A 12,835-nucleotide genomic window follows, 5' to 3' on the forward strand; every position below is an offset into this window, starting at 1 on the left:
TTCAATGAATTTGACAATCATAAATTCTTGTTTACAAATTTTATGCGTGTACGTAGTTATGCACGTACATATCTATGGAATTTGCGGTTGGGAATATTTTCTTTTTAAAACACTCATCACGCATAAACGTTTCTCTCTCTTTCTCTCTTTTTCTCTCATATTTCTCTATCTTAGTAAAAAATTTTTTTCAATGAATTCGACAATCGTAAACTTGTTTATAAATTTTACCCAGCGTGTATAATTACGTATGTACATAATTTGTGGTTAGGACAAATTTTCTCTCTCTCTCTCTCTCTCTCTCTTTCTTTGTTTCTCTCTCTCTTTCTTTCGTGCACGCTCTCTAACTTTCAGATTACATAGATATTAATTAATCGTTGAATCGATCATTTTCGACCTCTACAGATATTCGATTATTATTTCTCGATCTAATAATAAACCAATAGGAGAGAGAGAACATTTTTATTGACGACCAATCAGCGAATCGAAAAAAACTGTTACGTCTAGCGATTGTCCCGTCCGCGATCGTAATTCGTGTCGTATTGTTAGGAAATAATAGATTTTTTCTTTTCAAGAAAATTATTTTTCTGGAACTTTTTCTAACCTTTAACGAAGATTTTTGATAAATTGACGTTATCGAGTACTTACCTTGAAGGGAAATTCGCTTGTGAGAGAAGCTGAAGAGATAGAAAGAGATAGAGAAAGAGAGAGAGAGAAAGAGAGACAGAGTGAGTGTGTGTGTGTGTATCAGAAAAAGAGAAAAGTAGTGTAAGAGAGAAAGAGAGAGAAAGAGATAAGCTTTCGTTCGTACTAAGCTCACGTTACGAGGTTACGTTGTGACGTCGAGCGATAAAATATTTCTCGGTTCCATCTATCCACAGTGGCGAAGGCCACTGGCTCTGGCAACATTAACTTCTACTGACAATGAGAAAGGAGTTGGCTTTTACTCATGGATGCCTTTAATTAACCCTCTGAATTGAACGAATCAATTCTTATTCCTTAAGCATCGTGTGATTGTTTACGTGTTTACCGATAGAAAAAATCTACAAAAAAGAAGGATACCCAGGTAATTAAATTACATCTATTATATCAATGAACATTTAATATCGATTTAATATCGATATCGATATTACTATTGGTACAATATTTTTTTTTTTTTTCAATGGAATTCTTTTTTCTCTTTTCGTAAAAATGAATTTAAAACATAACCACGAATTATATTATTATTATCGTGGCTCCGTCATGTTTGCTTATTTACGATAGAAAATACAGGGAAATAATTCCCTTGGAGAAAGATACGCCCGCAATTAAATTACACCTACTATTAATGTTTCTATTGGTCTTACAATCGTGCGTAGGACAATATTTCTCTTTCAATGGAATTATTATTATTATTATTTCTTTTCACTCAATGGAGTTACAGGACGTAGTAAAAAAAAAAAGAAGGGAAGAGAAACAGAAAAAAAAATAATAAAAAATTTACGAAATTTATTTATCATTACGAATTTAAAGCGTATAGCCACGAATTATATCGATACGGTAAATATCGCGTTGTACTCGCGTTTACGATCGAAAATATAGAAAATTAATTCCCTTGCGAAAGATTCGCTCGTAATGAAATTACGTCTATTATTAAACTGATATTTATCTTACAATTATTCAGAGAATAATAGATATTTTTCTCTCGATGGAATTTTGTTTCATCTTTGGTATACAAAAAAGGGATTCATTAAGAATTTAGAGAGTAATCAGGAATTATATATCTTAATTCTACAAACACTCCTTCGTGTTTCTTTATTAACGATAGAAAGAAAAAGGAAAAAGAAAAAAAAAAGAAATGAAAATAATTCCGTTGCAAAAGATTCGCTCGTAATTAAATTACATCTACTACTAATATTGATATCGATTTTACTAATATGCGTAGGACTATATTTCTTTCACACAGTGAAATCTCTTTTATCTTAAGTAAAATGAAAAAGTTTATAATAAATTTAGAACATAGCCACTAATTATCAAAGAAATGTGATAAGATTGTATCCGGGTTGGCTAGTTAATAAAACTACGATTAAAAATAAAAGATGAAGGAGATAAAGGAAAGGTTAGTTAATGTGTAATATGAAATGTCTTTCTATTGTAAGACAGGAAATATACAGGACTTTTAACGATACTAATCGAATCGATATAAGTGTGTATACATATATATCGTGTGTATGTATATTTTATATATATATATATATATATATATATATATATATATATATATATATACGCACACGCCCATTCTTTTACCAGACTTGTGCTATTTTATTAGATTGTGCTTTGAAATATATTTTTTCTTTTTTTTCCCTTTTCTTTTTTACTTTACAATGAAAAATGATCCTTGAAAATAATATCGCTGTTATAATAATAATAATAATAATAATAATAATTATAATATGTTATTATTATATTAATAACTATTATATTATTATAATATATGAGTGGAAAAAGAGATTACCATCGATGCATTGTCTAATCTATTTTGAAATCAACCGAACGAACGAGACTATTCGATTAAATTATTGTAACAGTTGTAAGGCGTCGTGTTCTCTGGCGATAATTTATTAAAATTGACGGAACTTATTACGCAATATTATCTTTCATACATCTCGAACTTGTGCGCGTTATAACGAAAGTTCAAAATCTCGTTCGAGAATATTTTATCGTAAAAATTTGGTAACGTTGTATATTGAAAAAAGAAAGAAAAAAAGAAAAAAAAAAGGAAAAAAAGAAGTGAAAAAAGAGGAAAAAACATATTCGTCAGTAAATGATGGAAGTAATCATAGTGATTAGATCAAAAGTTTGTATTGGTGGTTAGGTTTCGAAAGAACGTTTCTATCTCGAAGCTTTTTCTCTTTGGACAATATTTAAAAACACGAGAATTACAGGTATACTTACAATAAATAATCCCGGTAATTCATTTATCGATGTCTGGTACAATTGATTTAGATTGATATATGTATATAAAAAGTATGGTAAGGGGAAATCAGACGCTTTTTTTTTTCTCTTTTCTTTAGAGATAACGCGTTCGTTCGACTGGAGTTAATTACCGTAACGAGTCTTATCTAAAATATTAAGATAAAAAAAAACGAAAAAGAAGAAGAAGAAGGAGAGAGAGAGAGAGAGAGAGAGAGAGAGAGAGAGAGAGAGAAAGAGAAAAAGAAAAGAAAAGTAGGAGACATCGATAATTCGATTTTTTATTCTCTCTATCTCTCTTTTTCTCTCGCTCTATCTATCATTTTTTCTTCTTTCCTTCGTTTTTATCCAGCTGATTATGACTTGATTGATAAACGAATTAAATCCTATTTAAATGTATTCCCCTAATTAATAAATTTTCATCTCGGTTGTACGAATGAGAGAATGGAACCCTCCTTCTCATTCACTTCCCTACGTCGCGTGGTGGGAATAGCAGATTAGTAGATAGTTCGGTGATAACCAAGAAACAGCTGCAGTCTGATTGTATAATGCAGGTGTAAAGGAGTAGTAAAACCGTAGCAGATGTCTGTCGAATTTATCTTTTATATGGTAGAAGGCAACTAAAGAGTTGTTTTATTCTCTTCTCAAATGCGTTTTCACAATGTTCCAGGTAAACTTAACAACGTTTAGCTATCTACCATACACACACACACACACACACATATATATATACATACATATATAATATATATTTATGTCTCATGACACGAGCCAAGCGAAACTTTCCACGGGGAAAAAGTAACAGCTAGACTTCCATTCGACTCGATCCTGCAAGACTACCGCCTCCGTCTTCCTTCTTGTTGTTGTTACCTTCTTATGTGGTCTGTGCGATAGATAAAACTCGTAACGGTCCCACGGTTAAAAAGTATATATCTATGTATATATGTAGTCATGTATATATATATATATATATATATATATATATATGTATGTATGTGATACCAGTATACGTTGTTACGTTTACGTCGAGCGTTCATTGAAACGTGTATACAGGGTGAGTCATTTGACTTTAGCATTCTGATTATTCTTGGCAATTATATGAGCTTTATTTAGAAGCTATATATGTATTATATGATAGCATTAACAGGTTTATGAACGTTTTTATAACTTATTATAAGTTTGTTCTTTTTTCTTCTTTTTCCTTTTTTTTCCCCTTTCTTTTTTTCTTCTTTTTTTTTCTCTCTCTTTTTTTTTTTTTTAAATCTATACCTTTGAAAACTTAGTTGCTATGCCTCACCCTATACGTATATACTTACATATATCGCAATGAAGTTCGCTTACAAATGAGCCACACTCGACTCTGTCTATTTTCCTTCTACTTCTTTTACTTCTTCTTTTTTCTTCTTTTTTCTTCTCTCTCTCTCTCTCTCTCTCTCTCTCTCTCTCTCTCTCTTTTTCTTTTATATATCCATCTATAAGTAAAACAAGCTTCAATATACCACCACTTGGATAAACGTTTTCTTCGTATTTGCGAAGGAGAAAAGTTACAAGTCTATTTCTTACGGGTAGTCAGAATCAACTGGTTAAATCGTGCCATTGCTAGGGAGAGAAAAGAGAAAAGAGAGAGAGAGAGAGAGAAGAGAGAGAGAGAGAGAGAGAGAGAGAGAGAGAGAGAGAGAGAGAGAAAACAGCTTTCGAGGGCTAGAACATAAAATGGAAAGATACTTGAAACTTTCCACGTCTCGTTTCACCACCTTCCCTGTCTAACGTTATCTAACATACAAAATCGATTTATTAAACAGATCGTTCTATATTTCTATTGGTAATTTTCCTTCTATGGAATTCTACGTTTATTTACATTTTCTAAGTTTTCCACCTCGGCTTCGTATTATTTATAATTAGATGTGTATATAATACGTGTTTGGTGTACGTTGAAAATTCAAGGTAATATATAGTTATACACTCGCGAATTTAGCCTTCAAGAGAGCCGAGGCGTCACTAATATTTGGAAGTCCCCTCTTTTATAAAATAAATCAATTATTACACGCGTACGACGAAGCGAGATATACTCTATACCTTTGAAATTCGATTAGGTACGTATGTAATCACAAATAAAATTCTATATCGGTTAGAATCGATATTAAATTAAATTTATTATGTAATACGAAATTATATTTTGTCGGTTAGAGAAGGGTCCTCGGTCTTACGTCGTCTCGAGACGATCGTATGTGCTTAATTATTCGTTATTGGCGACGTATATTGTTATGAAAAAAATAAAGAAGAAATATTATGTTCCTTCTCGAACGCTGAATTCTCGTGACGACAATAATCATTATTTATATGAATTTGTTTACGATCGACGAAACTCACGAACTATTCATTTATCTTACTCCCAATGAAATTCCATTCTAATGAGAGACGCACAAAATGGTTGATATATTTTACTTTCCCTGTTAACATTTAGTTTCGTGTTACTGGGTCAGTGGAAATGTTCAGTCAGAGGCTATTTCGATGACAGTAACCTATATTCCCAGCGGCTTTGCAGTGTCGAACTAAAGATAGAATCTCGCATCTAAATTTTCATTTTGCTCGAGTAAACTTCCTCCCCTTTCGTCTCAATATCTCGTTTCTTAATAACTGATGATAATATACCTGCGAACGCGTAGATATTATATGTATATATGTATGTAAATATGCATGCATGTATATATGGATGTATGTGTTGTGTCATGGTTATCTTTGATACTTTATACATTGATAGAATTATTAAAATTATGTGTGTATATATATGTATATATCTACTATACTATATATATATATATATGTTTATGATAGTATATCTTATATATTTAAATAAAATATTTTATATATCTGAATGAATTATATATATATATATATATATATATATATATATATATAATATTGAAAATTTTAGTAACGAGTATTAAATACAATTTTGTTTGATATTACAAAATACGTATCTCGACTAATAAATGACGTCAGAAATTTTTATCGAAAAAATACTAATATTATTTATTTATAGCATATGCTTTTTTTTATCCTTTTCTTTTCTCGACGTATATTATTTTCATCGAACGAACTTAATACGTTGTAACTTGAAAAATATAATTGACGTTACGTAAACGTGAAAAAGAAGTCCAAGACTTGCTTTCGATCTCGGCACGCTATGTCGGGTTGCTTTGAAGAAAAACGCACGATACGCATTTTTATTGCTTTTCCCGTTCTTGCGGCAAATGCATGACATGCATTTTTATCGGGCTCTTTGAAATACGACGTTTAAGTTTTTAAAATATACTCCACATTTTGATTTTATTTCATATAAAAAGATAGAGCTTGGCGATAAAATAACGAAAGCATTTTTTTCATCTTTTTGATTACATAGGTATATATTATATATATATACACATACATACATACACACATATATAAAACGTATGATATTTTTAGTATATAGATCGCGTTTCTTCTCGGTGATGCTCAAAACGATTCGTTTCGGTGTCGCCGTTTCATCACCAACGTTAAATGCTCTTGGCACTGGTAGATTCACGTGGGAGAATAGTTTCGTAAAACGAAAGAAGAGTATTGGTATGGGTAACTAGAAGACCTCTTACAAAAAAAAAAAAAGAAGAAAAGAAAAAAAAAGAAAGAAAGAAAGGAAAAAAAAAAAGAAAAGAAAAAAGAGATCGTCCAAGAAAATTTTTACCCAAGTGACTACGTAAAAGAATATATCTACCAATACTTTTTTTTTATAAATATAGGTATATAACCAACTAGTATACACGAAGTTTCCGCACGATCTAACATTCGAGATATTCTTAGACACCATAAAAGCGTGTGTACACATACGATTTCTTTGATATACTTCACTCGAATATTTTCTATTATAGTACACTACGTTACAATGAGAGAGTGAGAGAGAAAGAGGGGAGACAAGAACGTACGAGTAACACAACATTGTTTTTATCTTACGAGATATTCTCCGATTGTTAGATGCAAAGAAAGAAATAAACAAACGCGTACATGTAAACACGTGCGTATATACACATGGAGAATATAAAAACCTTTAGTGCCCTTCTGGAAGGATCTCTCATAGTAATATTAGTAATAGTAGTAGTAGTAGTAGTAGTAGTAGTAGTAGTAGTAGTAGTAGTAGTAGTAGTAGAGAGAAAAGCTCTTAAGACGGTCGATCGTGTCTCCTCTCTCCAACAAATCGGCACACGGCTCTCTCAGGGTTCTTTGGGTCATGGAATCAATAGAGAGAAAGAGAAAGAGGGAGAGACGGAGAAAGAGTATGTGTATGTATGTATATGTATATATATATATAAGAGTATATATGTACGAGGAAGAAATAGATAGATAAATAGATAAATAGATAGATAGATAGATAGATAGATAGATAAAGTCTGGTGGTTGCTCGTGCTCATCCCCGTATACGATAGAATCAAAGTGAACGTTAAGTTCAAGTTAGAAACGTATGTACTTACATATAGGAAGCATTAGAAATACATAAATGAATACCTACCTTACTTACTTCCTTTTTCTTCGTTCCTTCCTTCATCTTTTATCCAGTACCATAGTCGGTCGCTTTGCTATACTAAAAAATATCGCTTTAGTATACCCGAAAGGCACGACCTGATCGTACCTTTTTGACTCGGTTGTAACCGGTTCGTCCCGTTCTCCGTTTATTTTCTCTCTCTCTCTCTCTCTCTCTCTCTCTCTCTCTCTCTTTCTCTTTCTTTTTCACTCTCTATAACTATCTAGCTCGCTTTCTCTCTCTCTCTCTTTTTCACTCTGTACAACTATCTAGCTTTCTTTCTTTCTCTTTCTTTCTCTGTCTGTCTGTCTGTCTCTCTTTCTTTCTTTTTCATTCTTTGCAACTATTTAACTTTCTCTTTTCCTCTCTCTCTCTCTCTTTCTTTTTCTCTTGTGTTCAACCACTCTAAAACTATACTCACTCGTTCTCTCTCCCTCTCTCTTTGGTGTTTCTCTATCCATAGTTAGAAACTAATCGGCCAAAGGATTATTACGGGTCACCGGGTGTTCAACCTTCCGTATATACCTAGCACGGTTCGATACCACGAGAACGCCGGCTCGATTATTATAAATAGAGAGTCGCCGAAATGTTTGCGTCATTCGGCTGACGACGACGATAACAACAACGACTATAACGACGACGATCACGACGACGACGACGACGACAACGAGGATGGAATTAATTGCACCGAGATAATCTCATCAAGAGGATATCGATATTTTCGTCGTTATATTCGTTATCGTTAGTCACATCGAGAACACAAATTCTTTTTCCATCCATTCCATTCTATATATGAATTTTATCGTAATTGATAATTATGATTATTATCATATTTGATAAATCAATAACCGACTGATATAATTTCTTTATTAGTTTATAGAATTATTTGGAAATTTAATTTTCTTTTTTTCTTTTATTTATTTTATTTTTTAACGTTCTTTGCAGATTGATCATGGTACATTTGTTCGAGAGAGAAAGAGGGAGAGAGAGAAAAGGATGGAATTTATTCAATCGATCAGTTCACGATACAAACACAACCACGCGCGATATATATTTCGTTGTAAATATTTTCTTACAATATTTACTATGTATTCTTAGACAATAGGCATCTCTACTTGTTCCGACTAAATCTCGGAAGCTGATTGCTTTGCGAGCGACTGGAGTTTATAATTTTGGAAAGTGATTGAGTCTAATGACTCGTGTGTGTGTGTGTGTACGTTCTGTGCGCGCGTGTGTGTATATGTATTGAAAGACTACGTGGCGTAATACTTATTTAACGGCCGGTAATCTATTTCTATTTGAGAGTTGCATCAGAGAAATGAAAATTTCACTTTTCATTGATACCGATCGATTTATAAGATTAACGTATATTATAATAATATTTTTTTTTCTTTTTTCTTTTTTTTTGGTGGGACATGCAGGGACAACTGAGCGATATTAAAAATCGATTTTTCAATCTTTCCATTAGACCCTAGTCTAATCTGTGCTTTTTTTTTCGTTTTTCGTTTGATTTTTTTTTCAGATTGTAAAACCACGATTCTAAAACAGGGAGCGTAAAAAAGTCTTGGGAAAGGTATGATCGATTATTAAAATCATCTAAGGAACTTTTCCGTCCACCCTGTAGATACAAGAATAACAAAGTTTTTAATGTGTGCGTTAAATATATGTAAATGCGACGTAATACCGTGAAAGGGAATTGTGTTACGTCTTAGAAATTTCTACATAAGAACTTCCTTGAGAATCGCCGATTCAATTTCACGAGAACAAATTACGCTTTGTGCGCATAATTAGAAATATTTTCTAGCGGAATAAGTTTTAGCACTTTTTTTCTTTCTTTTTTTTTTTTTTTTTATGGGTACAGGGTTTTTTTTTCCATTTTTTTTCGTTCCAAGAAAACATTGCCGCATAATACATGTGGCGAATATATATATATATATATATATATATATATATATATATAATTCATAAACCTTAAAAATGTTACAATAACACCTAATCTGTGTCGACAGGGAAAATGCAACGTACGTACGCGCACGCGCGCATGTGTGTGTAATATATACACATATACATTATATATATATATATATATATATATATATATATGTAGGTAATTCGCAGTGAACTAATATTCATCGTTCAAAAACGGTTTCGATGTAAACGTAGCACGCGTCTTTTTTTATCGGATGATTCAGAAAACACTCTCCTCGCTCGTGTATGGCTCACACCGTTAAACGGTGCGCAACGGAATGGAATATTTTTCTACCGTCAAATTGAATTGTCGAAAATAAACCGAAACGTTCAGAGATTATCACGATTTATCCTTAAAACTACATTATCGACAAAAATAAAGATAAAAAAAAATGTAAGAAGGAAAAAAAAAAAAACATTTATTTATATATACAGATACGTATATATGGAATACGTAATAACTTAATACAATTTTTCCTACGGATTTGAGAAAAACGAGTAGATAACATTTTTTTTGTTTCTTCTTCGCACCGAAGAAACCCACTTAGCGTCATGGCGCTGATATCAATCGTAAAGGACGTTACGTCTACGTTTACGAACGTACGTACGTAAGCTCAGGTTGAATCTTCATTTTTAACAAAACTGTTTTACACGTACGAAGAAAAAAAGGAAAAGAAATGTATTTCTGAAGGTTATTCGATGATATAGAAACCATTTCGTTCGATAACCTTTATCGACTCGTTTGCTCGTAATCGTTTTTCATTCATTGGCTTGCCATTCTATTCTCGTCGAATTAAACAGCCAATAAGGAGTACCCCGTGAACGTGGATCTATTGCGAATGTAACCTTACGTTCGTATTTTCCTCCTCTCTTGTTTTATAGTTTAATTCGAATGATAGCTGCAGATGGCGCCACATGCTTTGGCTACGTTTGCGTCGTACGTCGCTACATCTATCGGCAATACGGTAAACCAATGTACGAGCTGTCCGACGCACAGTATTCAGCATCGTCTTCATAGGACGGCACGTCGCGCGATATCTTTCGCGTACGTGCGAATATTTTTCAGCGAAGGAAAATAAGAAAGGAAGGAAGGAAGGAAGGAAGAAGGAAAGAGAAGAAAAGTAAAGTAAAGAAAAGAAAAGAAAAGAAAAGAAAAGGAAAGAATTGAAAAGGAGAGACAGAAGGACTAACAAAACGAACTAACGAAGAGGAAGAATAAAAAGAAATAGAAAGAGAGAGAGAGAGAGAGAAAGAGAGAGAGAGAGAGAGAGAGAGAGACAGGTCGCCATCTTTACGGAAGCATTTATCCTCGAAGCAACAATTCACTTGTCGTGGATAATATTACGGGATAATATTGGCTCTATCTCTTTTCGTCCTTCTGTCTGTCCGTCCGTCTGTCTGTCCGTTCGTCCGACAATCGTGCGTTCGAATAGTTTGGAGTGATCGATCGGTCGCGTGTAACACGGTGAACGCACATACGAGCTTTCGTTTGGAGTTTCGTATGAAAGGAAAGGAAAGGAAAGGAAGGAAGAGACTTGGAGACAACACAGATTTATCCGATTGGCGAAATTGAAAACCGAAGGTTTCGTTAAATCGATTCGCGTGACTTCCCATCTCTCCGTGTGTTACACTCTTCGGTGAGTGAGCAAGTAAGTGAGTGAGTGATTGAGTGAGAGTGAGCGAGCAAGTGTGGCAAAGTGGTATTGTAGTTATTACTACTACTACTGCTACTACTATTACTACTCTTACTGTAATTCGAAAGAGAGACCGGAAAAGAGAAAGCAATATACGATACACGTATACATGCAGTTTGTTGGCAGCGCGAACGCTTTTTGGCGTTCGATTGGATCATTAAATATTTTTGGAAGAGAGGTGTAGAGAGAGAGAGAGAGAGAGAGAGAGAGAGAGAGAGAGAGAGAGAAAAGAAAACAAAAGAAGAAGACGAAGTAAATAAGTAGAAAAGGAAGATAGAAGTTTCAAATCATAGAGGGAGATAATAATAGTAAGAGAGAAGTATATCGAAGGGTGTCGTTGGATATTCGTGATCGAAAGAAGACGCGACGAGGAGTACCCGGGTGCTGGTGCTGCTACTGCTGCGGTGGTGGTGGTGGCACGAACGACGATGAAGATGGCGCGAGGCGCGGAGGAGGATCTGTGCTGACCCATTTTTTCGCGCGAACAACTTGCCGTTTGTCTGCCGTCCAAAGCGGAGTCCTTGCATTTCTTCTATCAAGGAAGAAAGGGATCTCGGCGTCTGTCAAATCGGTGACGCCCATTGATGGTGGTGTCGAGGGTGACGGCAGTGGCGGTGGTGGTTGTTGTATAATAGTAGTAGAAGTAGTAGAAGTAGTAGAAGTAGTGGTAGTAGTACTACTACTAATAATAGTAATAGTAGTAATAACAGACGAAAAGGGAAGAAGAGGAAGAAGAGGAGGAGGAGGAGGAGGAGGAGAGGGAGGAGGAGGAGGAGAAAAAAAAGAAGAAGTAGAAAGAGTTTGGAGGAGCGAACGAAATAGTGGCGGAGGAGAAGAAGGCGGGACGGAAGGAGGAAAGAAAAGAAGAGGAAGAGGAGGAAACTTTAGAGAGAAGGAAGAGGAGGAGGAGGAGGAGGAGGAGGAGAAGGTGGAGGAGGAGGAGAAGGAGACTCTCTCGGTGCAGCGATTCCGGTGACACGGTGGTTGCTGGTGGTTGATGGTTCGTGCTCGTGGCTCGTGCTAGTACTGTCTAGCAGAAATAGGGATATATAGAGAAGAGTAATCAAGATAAAGAAAGGAAAGGAAGGGAAAGGGAATTAATCGAATGGAATTCGATTAACAAGTATATAATTGTAATTGAAGATTTTAACGGTGATAGTAAAAATTCACGCTCGATCGAAGACCGAAGGATAAAGATAGCGGTAATACTTAGATTGGTGGGTCTTGGTGTTTCTCGGTGAAAATCGAGTTTCGAAGCGTGCCGTAGAAGTGTAAAACGCGGTGCGTGCGTGCGTGCGTGCGTTCGTTCGTTCGTTCGTTCGTTCGTTCGTTCGCTCGCTCGCCCGCTCGCGTGTACGTACGTGCGTGCGTGCGTGCGTGCGTGCGTGCGCATGTGGAGGAGGAAGATTCGTTCGCGAGTAACGACGAGTAACGGCGGCGGCGGCGGCGGCGGAAGAAGCGGTGGTGGTAGTGGTGGTGTTGGTGGTGGTGGTGGTGGTGGTGGTGGTGGTGGTGGTGGTGGAGGCGGCGGCGGCGGCGGCGGTGGTGGTGGAGAGTCGGCGGCCTCGTGAAGGCTGGAAGAAAGTTTTTGGTTCTCTCTCGAGGAAGAGAGGGAGAGAGAGAGAGGTAGGATCTAAAGGGTGAAAAAAGAGAGAGAAAAATATAG

General features: G+C 35.1%; 1 protein-coding gene across 1 annotated transcript in view; it reads left to right on the forward strand.

Annotated features, from left to right (window-relative positions):
* The first annotated feature begins 10,457 nt into the window (after positions 1-10,457).
* The window catches only part of LOC127066180 (cAMP-dependent protein kinase catalytic subunit 1), a 20,073-nt gene continuing 17,695 nt past the window's right edge, over positions 10,458-12,835 (forward strand). Inside the window, exon 1 of the mRNA XM_050999595.1 lies at positions 10,458-12,835. This exon is cut by the window's right edge and continues 17,695 nt beyond it. The gene's annotated coding sequence lies outside the window, so the exon portion shown is untranslated.

This window comes from Vespula vulgaris, chromosome 9 (genome assembly GCF_905475345.1).
Source record: "Vespula vulgaris chromosome 9, iyVesVulg1.1, whole genome shotgun sequence".
Taxonomy (NCBI): domain Eukaryota; kingdom Metazoa; phylum Arthropoda; class Insecta; order Hymenoptera; family Vespidae; genus Vespula; species Vespula vulgaris.